This window comes from Dasypus novemcinctus, chromosome 4, assembly GCF_030445035.2.
Source record: "Dasypus novemcinctus isolate mDasNov1 chromosome 4, mDasNov1.1.hap2, whole genome shotgun sequence".
In the NCBI taxonomy this organism is placed as follows: Eukaryota; Metazoa; Chordata; class Mammalia; order Cingulata; family Dasypodidae; genus Dasypus; species Dasypus novemcinctus.
In genome coordinates, this window is record NC_080676.1 from 154,601,443 (window position 1) to 154,613,815 (window position 12,373).

The 12,373-nt window shown below is 40.5% G+C and overlaps 1 protein-coding gene across 2 annotated transcripts in view; it reads left to right on the top strand.

The window, feature by feature from the left end:
- The window catches only part of SLC5A3 (solute carrier family 5 member 3), a 69,708-nt gene extending 57,622 nt beyond the window's left edge, over positions 1–12,086 (top strand). The window contains exons 4-5 of one of the 2 annotated variants that reach the window (XR_011648709.1): positions 11,132–11,223; positions 11,948–12,084. The gene's annotated coding sequence lies outside the window, so the exon portion shown is untranslated. Of the gene's footprint in view, positions 1–11,131; positions 11,224–11,947 lie in introns of both variants that reach the window. The other variant, XR_011648710.1, reaches the window with a different exon arrangement.
- Positions 12,087–12,373: the final 287 nt, after the last annotated feature.

Sequence of the window (12,373 nt, forward strand, 5' to 3'; positions counted from 1 at the left end):
AGTGAGCTGTTGAAGAAACTGTGGTCCATATTCCTGGGTTGGGCTTGTGCTTGTTTGCCCCAGGATGCCCCAGAAGGTTTTTTGTTCTGTTTTTACCAGGTGATTTTACTGCAGTATATCAGGCCAACTTGTTCAACGCCAGCCTGATAAAAAGGATTTTTTCTTGCCTCTTTTGCCCCTTCTTCCCCGTTCTCATCTGCTTTAAAATTTGGATAGGTGCTTTTATAGTAAAGATCTGCTGGCCTACATATAAAATAGGCTTCTATTTACGGGTAAGCAGAATGTTAAAAATAACTGGCCCTATGATAAATCAGTGGAATTTTACTGAGCAAGTCCCAAATGTGCTTGCAGCCTACTCCAGGAGAGCTGGCACCCTCCTGGAGGAGACTGATTCTCTTCCGTGTTTTTCCCCATTGTGAACATTTCCATGTTCTCGTGCTCTTCTGCTAGCATTAAGTCAAGGACAGCATCCTGACCCCCTTCCTGTGTGTAAGTTACAAGGCAGGACTGCTGTGGCCTTGGAGGCTTCTTTTGTAGTAGCAGAGTCCCAAGATTTGTAAGAATCAGACCCAGCAGATGTAAAAAGACATGGGACATTGCCATGAAAGGGTGCCTTGTCTTGAAGGTGAATGACTCTCTTGCCTCGGTGAAGCCTGCACCCAGCAAGGTTGTATCTGTATAGTCTAGGAACTGACATTCAAACGGAGCTGGCTTGCTTTCTTCAGAGGCTGAAGGATGCTTCAGGGCTGCAGATCCCTCCCCCACCCTGGGAGCCACTGAGCGCTTGGGTGGAAATTTCCACTTGTCTGCTAGGGAGAAGGGGAGGGTTTATGTGAGTGTGGCTATGTCTGAGACAGAGACAAAGCCTATAGCCCAAATTCAAGCAGGTCTCTTTTTAGGAAAACGATTGGGTTCAGACAGAAGTGAAATAAAAAAGCATGCTCTTGACATTTAGAAGCATTACAGGAAGACACATTCCCTACTAGTTTGGGACTGGCAGCCCCAGGAAGTCTGCATAGCTTTGTGTCTGCACGTGATGTGAGTGGAACCCTAGAGGGGCGGGACAGAAGGGACACTGAGAGCTGCTGGTGTTTTCCGCTCATGAAACTACTGCTCTGGGTGGAGTGTTCTTGGGACCCTCATTTTCCAGTATTAGGCACTGTCCAAGAGAAGCCATTTTTCTGGGGTTTCAGGTATTGTAGTGTAGGGTTTTGTAGTATAAGAGCATTGTAAGAAATACAGAGACAGGCAAATTATCCCCCTTGAAGACCATGTAGTCAGGTTCTACCTACAAAATACTTGGCTCTTCCTCCAGCTTGTGCCTCTTCTTCCTGCCTGGTATCAATCATCTTCTTACTTGTACTTCTGTAGTTGATGTTGCATAAAAGTTAAGTGTTTTTTAATAGAAGAGAAAGATGCTCAGGTAAAACTGACGCCAACCTGTGTAGATGATGTGATTCTATAATTAGAACCACACATGGGAAAACACCTTAAAATATAAATGTTGCTGGGCTTTGTAATTAAGGTGATGGTAATGCTTACGTCAGCCCTGGCTTCCCGGTCTGAAAAACCACCACTTTACTTGAGCTCCTGTAGCACATGGTTGGAGGTGTTTGAGATGTATGATATGATATTTAGATTTTAGATGATTGAGCTGGATTTTTGGAAAACTATTTTTTTTCTTATTGGAATGTCAGCCTTTTGGTATGTCTGGGCAGTTTCAGTGCAGTTGTAATTCTGAACTCTTCTACCCTGAGTGGGAGCTTATTGAGAGGATGGAGATAAGAGTCCACGTGTGTTAGGACCTCTGGTCCTGTGGGGTTGTTTGTGTATTTTAGGAGGTGCTAGTGATTGAACCCAGGGCCTCATACATGGGAAGCAGGTGCTCAAACACTGGGCTGTATCGCCTCTCCATTGAGAGTTGGTTTTTTAATTTATATGTTTGTTTTTTGGAGGCACTGGGGATTGAACCTGGGACCTCATACTTGGGAAGCAGGTGCTCAGTCACTTGAGCTCCATCGCTCCCTGGTCTTGTGTTTTGATTCTGCCCGTGATGAAGGGAAGAAGCCAACATAGGGCCAGGATGAAGGTGGGGAAGAACGGCTGTCCGGTTCCTCAAGTGACCTTGGATCTCCCCTTCTGGCGCCTCCCTGGAGCATCAGCTCATCTGGGTTTGCGGATGGTTTCTCCCTGGCAGCCTTCAACGGGATAGAGGAAACAGGTCTCAGGAGTTCTTTACAGGCCTGTCCTAAGCCTGTGCTGTTGTGGGAAAGGGATCCTTGCAGGCATCAGAAGTTGTCTAGGCCCATAACCCACATAGGTTGTTATGGGCCTCACTATCTTCATTTATGAAAATGGCACTGTGGAGCTACACTCTGCTGTCACGGCTGTAGAAAGTCCCACTCTCCTTTGTCAGGTCTTGGTGGTTTGGAGAGCCAGCAGCAGGGCTGGGTGTCCACAGCAGGGTGGGAGGCTTGTGCAGGTGCGGAAGCCTGGGTCTCTACTAGCACAGGAGTCCTTGTATCTGCTGCTTGTTTGTGCTGACTCTCTTTTGGGGCTCTCTGGGGGATAGTTTTTTCTGTGCATGTGGCCTCCCTTCCCAGCTGGAAGACATCAGAAGTTGAAAAAGGTGAGGCACACACAGCCTTGTCCTCTAGAAGGAGGTTAAAAAGATGAGGCACACACAGCCTGGAGCCTATAGTAGATGTTGATTGACCAGTTCAGTTTGCCCCAAGGTAAATAGGTGAGAACACAAGAGTATATACTGGAAGCAGTCAGAAAAGGGTCAAGGCCCTTCTGTATGGGACAGCCATAAATGTACCTGTGTACTTGGGCCACCGCTGCAGACAGAGTTTGAGTTTATCTTGGTCTTTGACCTGGTTCCCTCATGTGGGGGAGGGAGAGGTACAGCTTGGTTCCCTGAGAGCAGAATTGGGAGCATTAGGAGTTCAGCTTTTAACAGAGAGTGGTGAATTCAGTAAGATCTCCCCATCTATCAGCCACTTCCCCCTTTCTATGCTTTGGTAGTGTTTCCTTTTCATGGAAATTTCCATGGTGTAATCAGGAGATGGGGGTGGAAGTGGTTTTTGTCCACATGAGCCCCAGGCACAGATCTTCACAGTGATGCATATGAAATATTGTCACAAGTTGTGGTTGTGGACATAAACCCAAGGGTATTTTGGCCAGTGCTCTTGGGTGGGTTTGGTTGGGAGGAGAGTGTCATGCTTGGTGGAGGGAAGGCAGAGCGGTATCTAGAGTACGAAAGGCCCAAGGGATCTGGGGAGCAATGGGGAACCTCCAATAGCCAGAGATCACTCAGAATTTGCAGGCCTGGGGCTTCCAGAAAGCTCAGTGCTAGTGAACAAGACATGTGATAGAGAGAGGCACTGTGCAGTCTGGGGTCCTGAGCCTGCCTTTCATTTTGTGACCCCTTGGCAGATGAGGTCCTCTCTGGGCTTCAGTTACCTCATAACCACCCTGAAGGGGTTGGATTGTATTATCCATGTGGTCTTTTCCAGCACTTGCTTTCTATGATTCTGTGACCCATTGGTGCTCCAAAAGCTGTCTGTGGCGTCTTGTGTCCTGCGTTATAATTCTGAGTCTCTCTTACCCACATTAGACTGTAAGACTCAAAGGTAGGAAGTGCTTTGAGAACTCCTAGTCTTAGTAATTGTTGCTGGAGAGAAGGCTGCTGGATCCAAACCAACCTTCGACACCACTTCTTCCACCATTTCCTGAATTGCCACATGAGTGGGACCTCCATTTCCCCTCTGTCCTTTTCCTCAGAAACTCCTTAAGTTGAAAACGCTTTGAAACTTGGAAAGTGCTGTGTAAGACATTTCTTTTTAAGTTCTAAAATGCGAGGTTTCTCATATGTCTAGCTTCTAGTTTCCATCCATGGGTTTCCTGTTTGCCCTTATCACAAAATGGTATCCATAGCTTTGGGTGTATGTCTAGGGACGATTTGGTGAGTTCTGGTGTATGGAGAACACAGTTGACAGGTTGCTTGAGAACTGATTTGGGGATGGTTGAATTGGTTGTTGGCAAGTGTAAACATGCTTTTTTCAGAAACATGTTTAGATTTCTGGTCTAGGCAACAAAAAGTCTTCCTAAGCCTGTGGTGCAGCTGAATAGAAACTGGAAGAAAGCAGTGCTGTTAACGCTCTCATAATTCAAACCAAAACAACCCCACACATGGTATTTTACTAACTTGAATTCTTGACTGTGAGGAAGGGTGAGTAGGAGTTGCTTGTGGAAGTGCTGGAGGGAGGGGCCCGGAGCCGTGCAGGGCTGGCCGAGGGGAGGGGCTGCGGTCCCGAGTGCCTCCAGTGGTCAGGTGCTTAGCAGCTCTCCGCTCCCTGTTATCCTGTGTAGTAAACAGCGCTTCACCAGCCCCAAGCCATCAGCACAGGTCTGTAGTGGAATAAAGCGAGAAAGGATGATTTTCCTAAGGGAACTAGACAGTGGGTAGAGTAAGAGATGCTCAGAGAAAACGTGTATGTGTTCAGAGAAAACCTGCTCTACAATTTAAGTAAGCTGGGAATATTGGCAGACAGGGTGCAATCCATAATGATAACCCATGGTAGTTTGGAAAGACGTTTTCATGAGTGAAAAGAAACAGTGAGGAGAGCAGATGTAGCTCAGGTGGTTGAGCGCTTGCTTCCCATGTATGAGGTCCTGGGTTCAATCCCCAATACCTCCAAAAAAAAAAAGACTGAGTGAATGGATAAATGGGTGAAAAAGGAATGCTGGGAGCTTTGTTGGGTGCCCTGGCTAGCAGATGGCCAGAATGAAATTAAAAATTTGGTGGGGATGGGGGAAAGGGGCTGATGGCTGTCCAGGAGGAGGTGATTTGAGGTTGAGCATATTTATTTTGTAGGCTCCAATCCAGAGCCTTGCTCATAATAAGCAGTCAATAGTCAAATGTTGAACGAATGAGCAGTTCATGATTTGGATGATTGCAACCCTAGTGCCTGCTGTATGGTGTAGAAATAGACAAGCAAATTAAGCTGTGGAGAATTTGGCCAGATTTGGTTTCTTTACAAATGTCCAAGTTGCTGCCTCAAGAAGTTTGCTGGATAGTGGATGGGAACATTTATCAAGAAAGTCTGGGAGTCTTCATCAGCTGTAATTGCTCCTTCATTGCCTTCCTTCCCTGTATCAAGTCATTTACCATGCCTTGCCCATTCAGCCTCCTAAGTAACCTTTAACAGTTTTATAGAGGTAAAATTGGCATACAATAAAGTACACATATTTAAAGTGTGCCATTCAATAAGACTTGACATATATATATATATATATGTCTAAATCCATGGAACTTCACCACAGTCAAGATAATAAACATATTCATCACCTTGAAAAATTCCTTTTGCACAATCCCTCCTTCCACCTGTTTCGCTATCCCAGGACAACCAGTAATCTTTCAGTAGATAGATTAGTTTATACTTTCTAGAATTGCACTGTAGATGAGATCAGACAGGATATATTCTTTAACTCCAGTTTCTACCACTATTCTGAGAATCATTACTTTGAGATTCATCAATAGTACTTATCTATACATTATTCCTTTTTTTAAAAAAAAAAAAAACAGGCCAGTAATTTATTAAGGTAGGGAGGGAAGAGAAATGGGAGAAAGTAACAGATCATGGGTCCCAGGTAGAGAGGAAGGGGCCAAAGAGTGATGGAGAGGGCTGATTTATAGAGTACGATTCCACATTATAGATGATAAATGCCCAGGGTTTTTTTTTTGCGTGTTGTTCATCATGGTAGGGGGGAATATGGTGAGAGCAGGGCACAGAAGGCAGGAAGAGGCACTGGGACAGGCAGTGGGACAGGGCAAAGGCAAGAGAGTAATTTATTCCTTTTTATTGCTGAATAGAATTATATGAATATACTGCAGTTGATTTATCATTTCTCATTTTGATGGATGATTGTTTCTGGTTTGTAGTTGTTAAAAATACGCTGCTATGAACTTTGGTATAGAAGTCATTGTATGGACACATGATTTAATGTCTCTTGGATAAATCTGTATGTGTAGAATGACTTGATTATAATAGCAGGTGTATGTTTAACTTTTTAAGAAACTGCCAAACTGTTTTCCAAAGTGGTTGTATTGTTTTGCATTCCCATCAGCAGCATATGAAAGTGCCAGTCCTCTGTTCCCACCAACACTTGGTATGGCCAGTGTTTATTTTATAGTAGCCATTCTAATAGTATCCCCGTGGTTTTAATTGTTTTTCTTTAATGACTAAATGGTGTTAAGCATCTTTTCATGTCCTTAATTGCTGTCATGTATCTTTGATGAAATATGTGTTCATTTTTTATGCCCATTTTTTACACATTTGTTTTCTTATCAAATTTTGAGAGTTCTTTATTCTGGGTACATGTTCTTTATCCAGACATATGATTTTCTTTTCTTTTTAAAGAAGCCTTAGATTACATAAATGTTAAATAAAAAATATAGAGGAGATATGATTTTCAATATTATGTTTAGTCTTTTTTTAAAATAAAATTTTACTGAAGTGTATAATTCATACATGAACATATATAAACAATAACTGTATAGTCAAATTTGAGAATTTACAAAACAAACATGCATATCATCATACCAGTCTCTTATACATTTCCCCATCACCATCACCTTGCATTGTTGTGAAACATTTGTTACAAATGATGAAAGAGCATCTTCAAAATATTACTGCTAACTATAGCCCATATCTTACATTTTATATATTTTTTCCTCCAACCCACTCAATTTAACACTTTATATTAGTATTATGTATTTGCTATCGCTCAGGAGAAAACATTCCTGTCTTCCACTCCTGGATTATACACTCCCATGCTTTGTACAATCCATTCAAAGTGTATACTCAGTGGTTCTCATCTTCATCACAGAGTTGTGGCTGTCATCACCTCAATTTTAGAATGTTTTCATTACTCCAAAAGGAAGAATCCCATACCCCTTATACCCTACCATTGTTGTCCCTTGGTATGAAAAAATATCTTCTTGCCATTGCTGCAAAATATCACAGTATTACTGTAAATTATCATCTGTAAGTTACATTAGTTGTAATTTTCCCATGCATCACCATATTCTTAGCACTTTGTAAAAGAAAAGCATTCTTATAGTATACTGCTAACCACAATCTTCATCCACCACCTAAATCTCTTATACATTCCCTGGATTATTCTCTATTTTCTTTTCAGTTGACATTTACTTCCACAGACTACCCCTTTCAGTCACAATCACATTTATAAATCAACAGTGTTAGTTGTTATAATGTGTTGCTTTCAACTCTGTTCATTTTGTGGTTTGTCTTTTTATTGTCTTAAGGGTATCTTTTGAAGAGGACTTTTTAATTTTTCTTGAGGAGGTTATATAGTTTAAGATTTTACATTTAGATCCACAATCCTTTTTGAGATAATTTTTGTAGATGGCATGAGGTATGGATTGAAGTTTGTTTTTTTGCGTATGGTATCAGTTGTTCCAGCACCATTTGTTGAATAGACTATTCCCTGTCCACTTTGAACCTTTGTTGAAAATCAGTTGTGCATATAGTATAGGACTATTTCTGGATTCTCTGAACGCTATTCTGTTCTGTTGAGCCATTTGTCTTTATGCCAGTACTCAGACTGTCTTGATGACTGCAGCTTTGTAAGTCTTGAAATTAGGGTAGCGTTAGTCCTTCAACTCTTTCGTTCTCTGTCAAGGTTTTGGCTTTTCTAAGTCTTTTGCATTTCCATATGAACTTTAGAATCAGTTTGTTCATTTATAACAAAAAAGTTTTTTGGGATTGTAATGAGGAGTCCATTGAATTTATAGACCAAACTGGGGAGAATTGATATCTGATTAACTTTGAATCTTCTGACCCGTGAACAAGATATGTCTCTGCATTTATATCTTTACTTTCTCTCAGTAGTGTTTTGTAGTTTCTAGCATACAGGTCTTGCATACCTTTTGTCAGATTTATTCCCAAGTATTTAATTTTTAATTTCAGGATCAGATTGCTTGTTGTAAGTACTAGAAATATTAATTTGAGTTTTACATATTGATCTTGTATCCTGCAACCTTGCTAATAAACTCACTTATTCTATCTTTTTTAAATTTTTTATTATCTTTTTTAAAAATACATAGATCACACAAAATATTACATTAAAAATATAAGAGATTCCCATATACCCCACTCCACACACTTCCCATTCCTCCCACATTGACAACTTCTTTTATTAGTGTGGTACATTCATTGCATTTGAGGAGCACATTTTATAGAATTGCTGCACACCGTGCATTATAGTTTATGTTGTAGTTTACATTCTCTCCCAGTCCAGTTCTACTGTCTTTTTAATAAATTTCTTTGTATTTTCTTTATACACAATCATGTCATCTGCAAATGCAGTTTTACTTCTTCCTTACCAATTTGGATGCCTTTTATTTCTTTTTCTTTATCGCCTTTTTCTTGCCTTATTGAATTGAACCTCCAGTACAGTGTTGTCTAGAAGTAGTAAGAGTGGACATTCTTGTCTTGCCCCCAGTCTTAGGGGGAAAACGTTCAGCAGGTTAACTAGTAAGTATGATGTTAGTTGTAGGTTTTACATAGATGCCTTTTATAAGATTGAGGAAGGTCCTTGTATTGCTAGTTTGCTGAGAGGTTTTATTAGGAATGGATATTGGATTTTGTTAAATGCTTTTTTTTCTGTATCTGTTGAAATGATTATATGGTTTTTCTTTTTTTAGTTTATTAATGTGATGAAATAAATTAGTTTTTGAATGGTAGGCCAACTTTGCCTACCTGGGATAAACTCTACTTGGTCATGACATATCCTTTTTATATATTATAGTAATTGATTTGCTAAAATTTTATTTAGAATTTTAAAAATCTGTGTTCATGAGAGCTGTTGGTCTGTTTCTTTCTTCTAATGTCTGCTTTTGGTATCAGGGTAATGCTGGCTCCATTGACTAAATTGAGAAGTGTTCTGTTCTTTTCTATTTTTTGAACTTGTTTGTGTCAGTACTGGTGTTTTTCCTTTAAATGTTTGGTAGTATTCATCAGTGAACCCCCTGGGCCAGGGCTTTTCTTTGTGGGAAAGTTAAGTCATCAAATTTACTGCATAAAATTGTTTATCATAGTCTTAGTTTTCCAGGGCTGCTATAACAAATACCACACAATGGGTTGACTTAAACATTAGAATCTATTGTTTCATAGTTTTGGAGGCTAGAAGTTCAACATCAAGATATTGGCAGGGCGGGCTTTCTTCGGCAGTCCCCTGTCACATGGTGTGCTCGCTCTCCTGCTGGCTGTTACTCTGGTTTTTGCTGACTTCTAGGTGCTACTTCTGTGTCCAGTTTCCTTTGCCTCGGGAATTATAGACTCCAGTCATACTGAAGTAAGGCCCATCCTGATTCAATCTCCTCTTATCTCAATGGGATCTTTGAAGATACTATTCACAAATGAGGCCACTTCTTAACTAATTCATGTCTTCAAGGGTTCACATCCACAGGACTAGAGGACTTGCGCATGTCTCTTGTGGGGGGCATGACTCAATCTTTAACAATAATATTCTTTTATTATCTCTTTAATATCTATAAAATCTGCAGTGATTTCACTTCTCTCATTCCTGATACTGGTAATTTGTGTCTTCTCACTCATCAGTCTGGCTAGAAGCATTACTAATTTTGTTGATCTTCTCAATGAACTGACTTTTTTTGTTAGATTTTTGATATTTTCTCATAGATACCTGAGTCTTTTGTTTGTTTGTTTTAGGAGGTACTGGGGATTGAGCCTGGGACCTTGTACATGGGAAGTAGGTGCTCAACCACTGAGCTATGTCTACTCCCCAATGAACTGACTTTTAATCCAATAGATGTTCTCTATTTTTCTGTTTTCTGTTTCATTGGTTTCTGCTGTGATCTTCGTTATTTTCTTTTTTGTCTTGTTTTAGATTTAATTTGCTCTTTTTTTCAGTTTCTTAAGTTTGGAAGCTGAGGTCATTGATTTTGAGGTCTTTCTAAGTTTTCTTACATAGGTGTTCAATGCTATAAATCTTCTCACAAGTACTATTATAGTACCATCCCCAAAATTTGGTTATATTATGTTCTCATTTTCATGCAGTTCAAAGTACTTTCTAATTTCCTTTTGATTTCTTATTTGGCACATAGGTTGTCAAGGTAAGTGCTAGTTTCCTAGAACTTGGGGGTTTTTCCAAGGTCTTTCTTTATGACTTGAATCCCTTTAGATCTGTTGAGACTTGCTATATGGCCCAGAATCTGGTGGGTCTTGGTAAATGTTCTGTGTGCCCTTGAGAAAAATGTATATTCTGCTGTAGTTGAGTGGAGAGTTCTGTAGAGGTTCAGTTAGATCCAGTTGCTTGGTGGCGTTTTTTGCTTTTTCTGTATTCTTGCTGATTTTATGCCTACAAGTTCTCTTCATGACTGAGGGAGGAGTTGTGAGGGCTCCAACTTTAATTGTGGATTTGAGTATTTCTCTTTCTGGTAAGTCTACTTTGTCTCGATGACAGTAGCCTCTTGAGCTTTCTTTTGATGAGTGTTTGCATGGTATTTTTCTGTGCTTTTAATTATTTGTTTATTGAATGGCTTTCTCCCTAGGCTTGGCTAAGAGTGAATGCTCAGGGAAAGTTTTTTCTTAAGAGTTTGAACCCCTCTTGTCTAGAATTATACAAAAATGCCATACTTTTTCTATGACTTCTATCCTTGCTGTTTTTTCCATTTTCATTTTGGTTTTTCCTGCCTTCTGTGAGAATTCTCACCTTTCATGCTAACACTCCCACTGTCAGATAGATACTGTAGATTTGTCGGTGGTGATAAAGTGCTATGGGACAGTACAAGGGTGGCATAAAGTTTTAGAACTGTGAGGAGGGTTGGGCATGGAAGAAGGTGCTTCTTCCTTTGTGTCCTCATCCAGGTGGCTGCTGCTGAAGCGCTTACTCTTTTCTAAGACCAAGGAACTATGTGGGATGCCCCATCTGCATTTGTCTGATCTGAGTAAATTAATGTTAAATTCTTTCAAATAATTTTCTTTTTGTTCCTTGTTAGTTCTTGAATGTGCAGGATAACTTTGCTAATCTTCTTCCTTGTTTGTGTGGTGTGGCTAAGGGTACTTACTGTGTCTTGTAGGTGCATTAGGCCACCTGTAAAATCCTTTGGCAAATGAGAAGACACACAGTGCCTGGATGTTCTCCCAAAGCCTCAACTAATGATTTTTAAAAGTAAGCCTTGTCACTGGGTTAGAAAATTCTGTTCTTGTACCCATAATTCTACCATACTTTCTAATACTTCCCCCTCTATGTAATGTCACAATTCTTTGCTGCCCAAAATTTGTTTGGATTCACACTTTCGCAAGAATATAATGGGACAGACCATTGGAAGAGGGAGACTGGGCCTCCTACTACACATCTGTGTAGGCTGGTGAGCTAGTAGTGTCTTTTAAAAATTAATTAATTAATTCCCCCCCTATTGTTTTTCACTTGCTGGATCTGTTCATTTTCCTTGTTTCATTTAGGAGGCATTAGGAGCTGAACCCAAGGGCCTCCGATGTGAGAGGAAGGTGCTTAATTGCATCATGTTTTTTCCTCCCTCCATCTCTTGTTGTATTGTCTTGTTGCACTAGCTCGCTGTCTTCTTTAGGAGGCACCAGGAATCTCTGTTCCTTGCTTTGTTGTGTCTCTTGTATCAGCTTGCCATGCCTGCTCATCACACCAGTTTGCTGTCTTCTTTAGGAGACGCTGGGATCTGAACCAGCAACCTCCCTGGTGGTAGGTGGGAGCCCAGTCATTTGAGCCACATACGCTTCCCTAGTAGTGTCTTTTAACAAAGGTGTGTGTTTGTATGGAGTTGATGTTTTCTGGGGAAGAGTAAAATGAAAACATTGACCAGAAGAGTGGACTTGTATTTCAGAATGCAGGAATTTGTAATTTTTAAATTTTATTGCAGGTATTTCTTGGTGGATTTTTATGCACCAACAACAGTTGTGGAAAGCATGCTGGATCATTTGTCTCGAGACACTGATGTGATCCGACCAAATATTGTCAAGCACCCGCTCACTAAGGAAGTAAGAGAGTGTGAAGGGATGGTCCCAGTCCCACTGGAAGAAAAATTGTATTACACAAAGAAGAAGAAGTAAGAGGATTCACTTTTGAATGTCTTGCATTAATTGTTTATTAGCTGGTCCTTTATATGGGAGTGTGTTGCAGGTGTCATTTGATTCTTCTAAGATGTTTTTAGCTCCTTGATCCCTGTGCTATGAGAGGTGAGGAGCAACTTGTTTCAAGCCACTCCACAGTCTGTGTCACCAGCACATCATTCTTGATTCTGTTTTCATTAATAATTTGATGTGGCAATGAGGACTTTTTGCCTTAC